Below are 12,894 nucleotides of genomic sequence, written 5' to 3' on the forward strand. Positions count from 1 at the left end.
AAACTGGTTAACCATGGGTTAGCTTTTCTTTTTGGTTGACCATGGGTCTTAGATCCGTAGGCTGCGCACCATTGACTCAAGCCTCAGAGGGGGTGTTTAAGGCTGGTTATGGGCTTAAGGGTGGACCGGTGCTTAAGTCTGGTTATTTCTGGTGCTTGGGGTGCATCGGCAGCCTGCCTGAAAGTTGGAGGTGCCCCCACCGTCCCGGTGCTGCCTCTGGCCAGGAAGGCTGGCGCCAGCTTGGTCTTGTACAACTCATACTTACCTGGCAGGGGCGATACAATGATCAAGAAGGTTGTTTGCCCAGGGCGAGGCTCGGCCATTGCACAGCCGTGTCGTGCTGACCCCTGCGAATTCCTCAAATGTAGGAATCTCGACTGCACAATTTCTGGTGGTGGGGGACTGCGTTCGCGCTCTCCCCTGAGGTGATGGTTTAATGACAGACTAAAGCGCCGGCTTTGACTCGGAGGGCTGAAAGGCACGGCGATGATCTCCAGCAAGGGCTATTTGAAATGTGCGGAGGCTGCAATTGGAGGAATATTGAGGACTAATTGGAATGTGGGGAGGCTGCAAATGAAGGCATATTGAAATTGCAATCTTTGGCAAGTTGTATGTCGTCTGAAATATGGATTCCTAAACTGGAAACGCCTCGTACGTTTGTTATGGAACGCTACTTAAGTTTAAAGATGGAATTTGTTTGCCCAGTCCAAACTGGTTAACCATGGGTAGACCACAAAAAAAGTTGAAAATATTTCAAAGTCCAAACTGGTTAACCATGGGTGAAAAAAAAAAAAGAAAAAAAGTGGAACATTTTTCTAATTCCAAACTGGTTAACCATGGGATAGCTTTTCTTTTTGGTTGACCATAATTTTTTTCCCATCTAATATGCCAACAAAATGGAAAAGGATTTTTTAACCTGGCTTTATCCCATGATCAGACATGGTCTTTTAAACATTATGCAAATTGGCGCATATTTAATGAGATAACGCCTAATTTGCATATTCAAACATCAAAATACAAAAAACTTGTAATACATTTTTTTCTCATCTAAACATGACTAATCAACTGAGAAAGTTTCATGGTGATACCTTTTATTTAAGATTTTTACCCTATTCACCTGTAGTGTCTCGCCTTAAATGCGATTTTCTCAAAATGAGTTTTTGGTCATACTCCAAGGATCATAACTCCACTTCAGTTCAACCTATATACACCAAACTTTCCAGTCTCGTACCCAACTATATTATGAAGACATTTACAGAGGGATTTGTAAATATATTATTCCTAGCCTGAATTATATAACATTATATCCCCAAAAACATAGCGAAAATCGACTTTCTAAGGCTATTGACAGTCTTTTCTGATTTACAGGAAAACAAAAGTAGATATCCATAAATCCCTCTGTAATTTTTTTCCCATCTAATATGCCAACAAAATGGAAAAGGATTTTTTAACCTGGCTTTATCCCATGATCAGACATGGTCTTTTAAACATTATGCAAATTAGCGCATATTTAATGAGATAACGCCTAATTTGCATATTCAAACATCAAAATACAAAAAACTTGTAATACATTTTTTTCTCATCTAAACATGACTAATCAACTGAGAAAGTTTCATGGTGATACCTTTTATTAAAGATTTTTACCCTATTCACCTGTAGTGTCTCGCCTTAAGTTTAAAGATGGAATTTGTTTGCCCAGTCCAAACTGGTTAACCATGGGTAGACCACAAAAAAAGTTGAAAATATTTCAAAGTCCAAACTGGTTAACCATGGGTGAAAAGAAAAAAAGTGGAACATTTTTCTAATTCCAAACTGGTTAACCATGGGTTAGCTTTTCTTTTTGGTTGACCATGGGTCTTAGATCCGTAGGCTGCGCACCATTGACTCAAGCCTCAGAGGGGGTGTTTAAGGCTGGTTATGGGCTTAAGGGTGGACCGGTGCTTAAGTCTGGTTATTTCTGGTGCTTGGGGTGCATCGGCAGCCTGCCTGAAAGTTGGAGGTGCCCCCACCGTCCCGGTGCTGCCTCTGGCCAGGAAGGCTGGCGCCAGCTTGGTCTTGTACAACTCATACTTACCTGGCAGGGGCGATACAATGATCAAGAAGGTTGTTTGCCCAGGGCGAGGCTCGGCCATTGCACAGCCGTGTCGTGCTGACCCCTGCGAATTCCTCAAATGTAGGAATCTCGACTGCACAATTTCTGGTGGTGGGGGACTGCGTTCGCGCTCTCCCCTGAGGTGATGGTTTAATGACAGACTAAAGCGCCGGCTTTGACTCGGAGGGCTGAAAGGCACGGCGATGATCTCCAGCAAGGGCTATTTGAAATGTGCGGAGGCTGCAATTGGAGGAATATTGAGGACTAATTGGAATGTGGGGAGGCTGCAAATGAAGGCATATTGAAATTGCAATCTTTGGCAAGTTGTATGTCGTCTGAAATATGGATTCCTAAACTGGAAACGCCTCGTACGTTTGTTATGGAACGCTACTTAAGTTTAAAGATGGAATTTGTTTGCCCAGTCCAAACTGGTTAACCATGGGTAGACCACAAAAAAAGTTGAAAATATTTCAAAGTCCAAACTGGTTAACCATGGGTGAAAAAAAAAAAAGAAAAAAAGTGGAACATTTTTCTAATTCCAAACTGGTTAACCATGGGATAGCTTTTCTTTTTGGTTGACCATAATTTTTTTCCCATCTAATATGCCAACAAAATGGAAAAGGATTTTTTAACCTGGCTTTATCCCATGATCAGACATGGTCTTTTAAACATTATGCAAATTGGCGCATATTTAATGAGATAACGCCTAATTTGCATATTCAAACATCAAAATACAAAAAACTTGTAATACATTTTTTTCTCATCTAAACATGACTAATCAACTGAGAAAGTTTCATGGTGATACCTTTTATTTAAGATTTTTACCCTATTCACCTGTAGTGTCTCGCCTTAAATGCGATTTTCTCAAAATGAGTTTTTGGTCATACTCCAAGGATCATAACTCCACTTCAGTTCAACCTATATACACCAAACTTTCCAGTCTCGTACCCAACTATATTATGAAGACATTTACAGAGGGATTTGTAAATATATTATTCCTAGCCTGAATTATATAACATTATATCCCCAAAAACATAGCGAAAATCGACTTTCTAAGGCTATTGACAGTCTTTTCTGATTTACAGGAAAACAAAAGTAGATATCCATAAATCCCTCTGTAATTTTTTTCCCATCTAATATGCCAACAAAATGGAAAAGGATTTTTTAACCTGGCTTTATCCCATGATCAGACATGGTCTTTTAAACATTATGCAAATTAGCGCATATTTAATGAGATAACGCCTAATTTGCATATTCAAACATCAAAATACAAAAAACTTGTAATACATTTTTTTCTCATCTAAACATGACTAATCAACTGAGAAAGTTTCATGGTGATACCTTTTATTAAAGATTTTTACCCTATTCACCTGTAGTGTCTCGCCTTAAGTTTAAAGATGGAATTTGTTTGCCCAGTCCAAACTGGTTAACCATGGGTAGACCACAAAAAAAGTTGAAAATATTTCAAAGTCCAAACTGGTTAACCATGGGTGAAAAGAAAAAAAGTGGAACATTTTTCTAATTCCAAACTGGTTAACCATGGGTTAGCTTTTCTTTTTGGTTGACCATGGGTCTTAGATCCGTAGGCTGCGCACCATTGACTCAAGCCTCAGAGGGGGTGTTTAAGGCTGGTTATGGGCTTAAGGGTGGACCGGTGCTTAAGTCTGGTTATTTCTGGTGCTTGGGGTGCATCGGCAGCCTGCCTGAAAGTTGGAGGTGCCCCCACCGTCCCGGTGCTGCCTCTGGCCAGGAAGGCTGGCGCCAGCTTGGTCTTGTACAACTCATACTTACCTGGCAGGGGCGATACAATGATCAAGAAGGTTGTTTGCCCAGGGCGAGGCTCGGCCATTGCACAGCCGTGTCGTGCTGACCCCTGCGAATTCCTCAAATGTAGGAATCTCGACTGCACAATTTCTGGTGGTGGGGGACTGCGTTCGCGCTCTCCCCTGAGGTGATGGTTTAATGACAGACTAAAGCGCCGGCTTTGACTCGGAGGGCTGAAAGGCACGGCGATGATCTCCAGCAAGGGCTATTTGAAATGTGCGGAGGCTGCAATTGGAGGAATATTGAGGACTAATTGGAATGTGGGGAGGCTGCAAATGAAGGCATATTGAAATTGCAATCTTTGGCAAGTTGTATGTCGTCTGAAATATGGATTCCTAAACTGGAAACGCCTCGTACGTTTGTTATGGAACGCTACTTAAGTTTAAAGATGGAATTTGTTTGCCCAGTCCAAACTGGTTAACCATGGGTAGACCACAAAAAAAGTTGAAAATATTTCAAAGTCCAAACTGGTTAACCATGGGTGAAAAAAAAAAAAGAAAAAAAGTGGAACATTTTTCTAATTCCAAACTGGTTAACCATGGGATAGCTTTTCTTTTTGGTTGACCATAATTTTTTTCCCATCTAATATGCCAACAAAATGGAAAAGGATTTTTTAACCTGGCTTTATCCCATGATCAGACATGGTCTTTTAAACATTATGCAAATTGGCGCATATTTAATGAGATAACGCCTAATTTGCATATTCAAACATCAAAATACAAAAAACTTGTAATACATTTTTTTCTCATCTAAACATGACTAATCAACTGAGAAAGTTTCATGGTGATACCTTTTATTTAAGATTTTTACCCTATTCACCTGTAGTGTCTCGCCTTAAATGCGATTTTCTCAAAATGAGTTTTTGGTCATACTCCAAGGATCATAACTCCACTTCAGTTCAACCTATATACACCAAACTTTCCAGTCTCGTACCCAACTATATTATGAAGACATTTACAGAGGGATTTGTAAATATATTATTCCTAGCCTGAATTATATAACATTATATCCCCAAAAACATAGCGAAAATCGACTTTCTAAGGCTATTGACAGTCTTTTCTGATTTACAGGAAAACAAAAGTAGATATCCATAAATCCCTCTGTAATTTTTTTCCCATCTAATATGCCAACAAAATGGAAAAGGATTTTTTAACCTGGCTTTATCCCATGATCAGACATGGTCTTTTAAACATTATGCAAATTAGCGCATATTTAATGAGATAACGCCTAATTTGCATATTCAAACATCAAAATACAAAAAACTTGTAATACATTTTTTTCTCATCTAAACATGACTAATCAACTGAGAAAGTTTCATGGTGATACCTTTTATTAAAGATTTTTACCCTATTCACCTGTAGTGTCTCGCCTTAAGTTTAAAGATGGAATTTGTTTGCCCAGTCCAAACTGGTTAACCATGGGTAGACCACAAAAAAAGTTGAAAATATTTCAAAGTCCAAACTGGTTAACCATGGGTGAAAAGAAAAAAAGTGGAACATTTTTCTAATTCCAAACTGGTTAACCATGGGTTAGCTTTTCTTTTTGGTTGACCATGGGTCTTAGATCCGTAGGCTGCGCACCATTGACTCAAGCCTCAGAGGGGGTGTTTAAGGCTGGTTATGGGCTTAAGGGTGGACCGGTGCTTAAGTCTGGTTATTTCTGGTGCTTGGGGTGCATCGGCAGCCTGCCTGAAAGTTGGAGGTGCCCCCACCGTCCCGGTGCTGCCTCTGGCCAGGAAGGCTGGCGCCAGCTTGGTCTTGTACAACTCATACTTACCTGGCAGGGGCGATACAATGATCAAGAAGGTTGTTTGCCCAGGGCGAGGCTCGGCCATTGCACAGCCGTGTCGTGCTGACCCCTGCGAATTCCTCAAATGTAGGAATCTCGACTGCACAATTTCTGGTGTTGGGGGACTGCGTTCGCGCTCTCCCCTGAGGTGATGGTTTAATGACAGACTAAAGCGCCGGCTTTGACTCGGAGGGCTGAAAGGCACGGCGATGATCTCCAGCAAGGGCTATTTGAAATGTGCGGAGGCTGCAATTGGAGGAATATTGAGGACTAATTGGAATGTGGGGAGGCTGCAAATGAAGGCATATTGAAATTGCAATCTTTGGCAAGTTTTATGTCGTCTGAAATATGGATTCCTAAACTGGAAACGCCTCGTACGTTTGTTATGGAACGCTACTTAAGTTTAAAGATGGAATTTGTTTGCCCAGTCCAAACTGGTTAACCATGGGTAGACCACAAAAAAAGTTGAAAATATTTCAGAGTCCAAACTGGTTAACCATGGGTGAAAAAAAAAAAAGAAAAAAAGTGGAACATTTTTCTAATTCCAAACTGGTTAACCATGGGATAGCTTTTCTTTTTGGTTGACCATAATTTTTTTCCCATCTAATATGCCAACAAAATGGAAAAGGATTTTTTAACCTGGCTTTATCCCATGATCAGACATGGTCTTTTAAACATTATGCAAATTGGCGCATATTTAATGAGATAACGCCTAATTTGCATATTCAAACATCAAAATACAAAAAACTTGTAATACATTTTTTTCTCATCTAAACATGACTAATCAACTGAGAAAGTTTCATGGTGATACCTTTTATTAAAGATTTTTACCCTATTCACCTGTAGTGTCTCGCCTTAAGTTTAAAGATGGAATTTGTTTGCCCAGTCCAAACTGGTTAACCATGGGTAGACCACAAAAAAAGTTGAAAATATTTCAAAGTCCAAACTGGTTAACCATGGGTGAAAAGAAAAAAAGTGGAACATTTTTCTAATTCCAAACTGGTTAACCATGGGTTAGCTTTTCTTTTTGGTTGACCATGGGTCTTAGATCCGTAGGCTGCGCACCATTGACTCAAGCCTCAGAGGGGGTGTTTAAGGCTGGTTATGGGCTTAAGGGTGGACCGGTGCTTAAGTCTGGTTATTTCTGGTGCTTGGGGTGCATCGGCAGCCTGCCTGAAAGTTGGAGGTGCCCCCACCGTCCCGGTGCTGCCTCTGGCCAGGAAGGCTGGCGCCAGCTTGGTCTTGTACAACTCATACTTACCTGGCAGGGGCGATACAATGATCAAGAAGGTTGTTTGCCCAGGGCGAGGCTCGGCCATTGCACAGCCGTGTCGTGCTGACCCCTGCGAATTCCTCAAATGTAGGAATCTCGACTGCACAATTTCTGGTGGTGGGGGACTGCGTTCGCGCTCTCCCCTGAGGTGATGGTTTAATGACAGACTAAAGCGCCGGCTTTGACTCGGAGGGCTGAAAGGCACGGCGATGATCTCCAGCAAGGGCTATTTGAAATGTGCGGAGGCTGCAATTGGAGGAATATTGAGGACTAATTGGAATGTGGGGAGGCTGCAAATGAAGGCATATTGAAATTGCAATCTTTGGCAAGTTGTATGTCGTCTGAAATATGGATTCCTAAACTGGAAACGCCTCGTACGTTTGTTATGGAACGCTACTTAAGTTTAAAGATGGAATTTGTTTGCCCAGTCCAAACTGGTTAACCATGGGTAGACCACAAAAAAAGTTGAAAATATTTCAAAGTCCAAACTGGTTAACCATGGGTGAAAAAAAAAAAAGAAAAAAAGTGGAACATTTTTCTAATTCCAAACTGGTTAACCATGGGATAGCTTTTCTTTTTGGTTGACCATAATTTTTTTCCCATCTAATATGCCAACAAAATGGAAAAGGATTTTTTAACCTGGCTTTATCCCATGATCAGACATGGTCTTTTAAACATTATGCAAATTGGCGCATATTTAATGAGATAACGCCTAATTTGCATATTCAAACATCAAAATACAAAAAACTTGTAATACATTTTTTTCTCATCTAAACATGACTAATCAACTGAGAAAGTTTCATGGTGATACCTTTTATTTAAGATTTTTACCCTATTCACCTGTAGTGTCTCGCCTTAAATGCGATTTTCTCAAAATGAGTTTTTGGTCATACTCCAAGGATCATAACTCCACTTCAGTTCAACCTATATACACCAAACTTTCCAGTCTCGTACCCAACTATATTATGAAGACATTTACAGAGGGATTTGTAAATATATTATTCCTAGCCTGAATTATATAACATTATATCCCCAAAAACATAGCGAAAATCGACTTTCTAAGGCTATTGACAGTCTTTTCTGATTTACAGGAAAACAAAAGTAGATATCCATAAATCCCTCTGTAATTTTTTTCCCATCTAATATGCCAACAAAATGGAAAAGGATTTTTTAACCTGGCTTTATCCCATGATCAGACATGGTCTTTTAAACATTATGCAAATTAGCGCATATTTAATGAGATAACGCCTAATTTGCATATTCAAACATCAAAATACAAAAAACTTGTAATACATTTTTTTCTCATCTAAACATGACTAATCAACTGAGAAAGTTTCATGGTGATACCTTTTATTAAAGATTTTTACCCTATTCACCTGTAGTGTCTCGCCTTAAGTTTAAAGATGGAATTTGTTTGCCCAGTCCAAACTGGTTAACCATGGGTAGACCACAAAAAAAGTTGAAAATATTTCAAAGTCCAAACTGGTTAACCATGGGTGAAAAGAAAAAAAGTGGAACATTTTTCTAATTCCAAACTGGTTAACCATGGGTTAGCTTTTCTTTTTGGTTGACCATGGGTCTTAGATCCGTAGGCTGCGCACCATTGACTCAAGCCTCAGAGGGGGTGTTTAAGGCTGGTTATGGGCTTAAGGGTGGACCGGTGCTTAAGTCTGGTTATTTCTGGTGCTTGGGGTGCATCGGCAGCCTGCCTGAAAGTTGGAGGTGCCCCCACCGTCCCGGTGCTGCCTCTGGCCAGGAAGGCTGGCGCCAGCTTGGTCTTGTACAACTCATACTTACCTGGCAGGGGCGATACAATGATCAAGAAGGTTGTTTGCCCAGGGCGAGGCTCGGCCATTGCACAGCCGTGTCGTGCTGACCCCTGCGAATTCCTCAAATGTAGGAATCTCGACTGCACAATTTCTGGTGGTGGGGGACTGCGTTCGCGCTCTCCCCTGAGGTGATGGTTTAATGACAGACTAAAGCGCCGGCTTTGACTCGGAGGGCTGAAAGGCACGGCGATGATCTCCAGCAAGGGCTATTTGAAATGTGCGGAGGCTGCAATTGGAGGAATATTGAGGACTAATTGGAATGTGGGGAGGCTGCAAATGAAGGCATATTGAAATTGCAATCTTTGGCAAGTTGTATGTCGTCTGAAATATGGATTCCTAAACTGGAAACGCCTCGTACGTTTGTTATGGAACGCTACTTAAGTTTAAAGATGGAATTTGTTTGCCCAGTCCAAACTGGTTAACCATGGGTAGACCACAAAAAAAGTTGAAAATATTTCAAAGTCCAAACTGGTTAACCATGGGTGAAAAAAAAAAAAGAAAAAAAGTGGAACATTTTTCTAATTCCAAACTGGTTAACCATGGGATAGCTTTTCTTTTTGGTTGACCATAATTTTTTTCCCATCTAATATGCCAACAAAATGGAAAAGGATTTTTTAACCTGGCTTTATCCCATGATCAGACATGGTCTTTTAAACATTATGCAAATTGGCGCATATTTAATGAGATAACGCCTAATTTGCATATTCAAACATCAAAATACAAAAAACTTGTAATACATTTTTTTCTCATCTAAACATGACTAATCAACTGAGAAAGTTTCATGGTGATACCTTTTATTTAAGATTTTTACCCTATTCACCTGTAGTGTCTCGCCTTAAATGCGATTTTCTCAAAATGAGTTTTTGGTCATACTCCAAGGATCATAACTCCACTTCAGTTCAACCTATATACACCAAACTTTCCAGTCTCGTACCCAACTATATTATGAAGACATTTACAGAGGGATTTGTAAATATATTATTCCTAGCCTGAATTATATAACATTATATCCCCAAAAACATAGCGAAAATCGACTTTCTAAGGCTATTGACAGTCTTTTCTGATTTACAGGAAAACAAAAGTAGATATCCATAAATCCCTCTGTAATTTTTTTCCCATCTAATATGCCAACAAAATGGAAAAGGATTTTTTAACCTGGCTTTATCCCATGATCAGACATGGTCTTTTAAACATTATGCAAATTAGCGCATATTTAATGAGATAACGCCTAATTTGCATATTCAAACATCAAAATACAAAAAACTTGTAATACATTTTTTTCTCATCTAAACATGACTAATCAACTGAGAAAGTTTCATGGTGATACCTTTTATTAAAGATTTTTACCCTATTCACCTGTAGTGTCTCGCCTTAAGTTTAAAGATGGAATTTGTTTGCCCAGTCCAAACTGGTTAACCATGGGTAGACCACAAAAAAAGTTGAAAATATTTCAAAGTCCAAACTGGTTAACCATGGGTGAAAAGAAAAAAAGTGGAACATTTTTCTAATTCCAAACTGGTTAACCATGGGTTAGCTTTTCTTTTTGGTTGACCATGGGTCTTAGATCCGTAGGCTGCGCACCATTGACTCAAGCCTCAGAGGGGGTGTTTAAGGCTGGTTATGGGCTTAAGGGTGGACCGGTGCTTAAGTCTGGTTATTTCTGGTGCTTGGGGTGCATCGGCAGCCTGCCTGAAAGTTGGAGGTGCCCCCACCGTCCCGGTGCTGCCTCTGGCCAGGAAGGCTGGCGCCAGCTTGGTCTTGTACAACTCATACTTACCTGGCAGGGGCGATACAATGATCAAGAAGGTTGTTTGCCCAGGGCGAGGCTCGGCCATTGCACAGCCGTGTCGTGCTGACCCCTGCGAATTCCTCAAATGTAGGAATCTCGACTGCACAATTTCTGGTGTTGGGGGACTGCGTTCGCGCTCTCCCCTGAGGTGATGGTTTAATGACAGACTAAAGCGCCGGCTTTGACTCGGAGGGCTGAAAGGCACGGCGATGATCTCCAGCAAGGGCTATTTGAAATGTGCGGAGGCTGCAATTGGAGGAATATTGAGGACTAATTGGAATGTGGGGAGGCTGCAAATGAAGGCATATTGAAATTGCAATCTTTGGCAAGTTTTATGTCGTCTGAAATATGGATTCCTAAACTGGAAACGCCTCGTACGTTTGTTATGGAACGCTACTTAAGTTTAAAGATGGAATTTGTTTGCCCAGTCCAAACTGGTTAACCATGGGTAGACCACAAAAAAAGTTGAAAATATTTCAGAGTCCAAACTGGTTAACCATGGGTGAAAAAAAAAAAAGAAAAAAAGTGGAACATTTTTCTAATTCCAAACTGGTTAACCATGGGATAGCTTTTCTTTTTGGTTGACCATAATTTTTTTCCCATCTAATATGCCAACAAAATGGAAAAGGATTTTTTAACCTGGCTTTATCCCATGATCAGACATGGTCTTTTAAACATTATGCAAATTGGCGCATATTTAATGAGATAACGCCTAATTTGCATATTCAAACATCAAAATACAAAAAACTTGTAATACATTTTTTTCTCATCTAAACATGACTAATCAACTGAGAAAGTTTCATGGTGATACCTTTTATTTAAGATTTTTACCCTATTCACCTGTAGTGTCTCGCCTTAAATGCGATTTTCTCAAAATGAGTTTTTGGTCATACTCCAAGGATCATAACTCCACTTCAGTTCAACCTATATACACCAAACTTTCCAGTCTCGTACCCAACTATATTATGAAGACATTTACAGAGGGATTTGTAAATATATTATTCCTAGCCTGAATTATATAACATTATATCCCCAAAAACATAGCGAAAATCGACTTTCTAAGGCTATTGACAGTCTTTTCTGATTTACAGGAAAACAAAAGTAGATATCCATAAATCCCTCTGTAATTTTTTTCCCATCTAATATGCCAACAAAATGGAAAAGGATTTTTTAACCTGGCTTTATCCCATGATCAGACATGGTCTTTTAAACATTATGCAAATTAGCGCATATTTAATGAGATAACGCCTAATTTGCATATTCAAATATCAAAATACAAAAAACTTGTAATACATTTTTTTCTCATCTAAACATGACTAATCAACTGAGAAAGTTTCATGGTGATACCTTTTATTAAAGATTTTTACCCTATTCACCTGTAGTGTCTCGCCTTAAGTTTAAAGATGGAATTTGTTTGCCCAGTCCAAACTGGTTAACCATGGGTAGACCACAAAAAAAGTTGAAAATATTTCAAAGTCCAAACTGGTTAACCATGGGTGAAAAAAAAAAAAGAAAAAAAGTGGAACATTTTTCTAATTCCAAACTGGTTAACCATGGGATAGCTTTTCTTTTTGGTTGACCATAATTTTTTTCCCATCTAATATGCCAACAAAATGGAAAAGGATTTTTTAACCTGGCTTTATCCCATGATCAGACATGGTCTTTTAAACATTATGCAAATTAGCGCATATTTAATGAGATAACGCCTAATTTGCATATTCAAACATCAAAATACAAAAAACTTGTAATACATTTTTTTCTCATCTAAACATGACTAATCAACTGAGAAAGTTTCATGGTGATACCTTTTATTTAAGATTTTTACCCTATTCACCTGTAGTGTCTCGCCTTAAATGCGATTTTCTCAAAATGAGTTTTTGGTCATACTCCAAGGATCATAACTCCACTTCAGTTCAACCTATATACACCAAACTTTCCAGTCTCGTACCCAACTATATTATGAAGACATTTACAGAGGGATTTGTAAATATATTATTCCTAGCCTGAATTATATAACATTATATCCCCAAAAACATAGCGAAAATCGACTTTCTAAGGCTATTGACAGTCTTTTCTGATTTACAGGAAAACAAAAGTAGATATCCATAAATCCCTCTGTAATTTTTTTCCCATCTAATATGCCAACAAAATGGAAAAGGATTTTTTAACCTGGCTTTATCCCATGATCAGACATGGTCTTTTAAACATTATGCAAATTAGCGCATATTTAATGAGATAACGCCTAATTTGCATATTCAAACATCAAAATACAAAAAACTTGTAATACATTTTTTTCTCA

This window comes from Sprattus sprattus, assembly GCF_963457725.1.
Source record: "Sprattus sprattus genome assembly, chromosome: 21".
Lineage (NCBI taxonomy): Eukaryota > Metazoa > Chordata > Actinopteri > Clupeiformes > Clupeidae > Sprattus > Sprattus sprattus.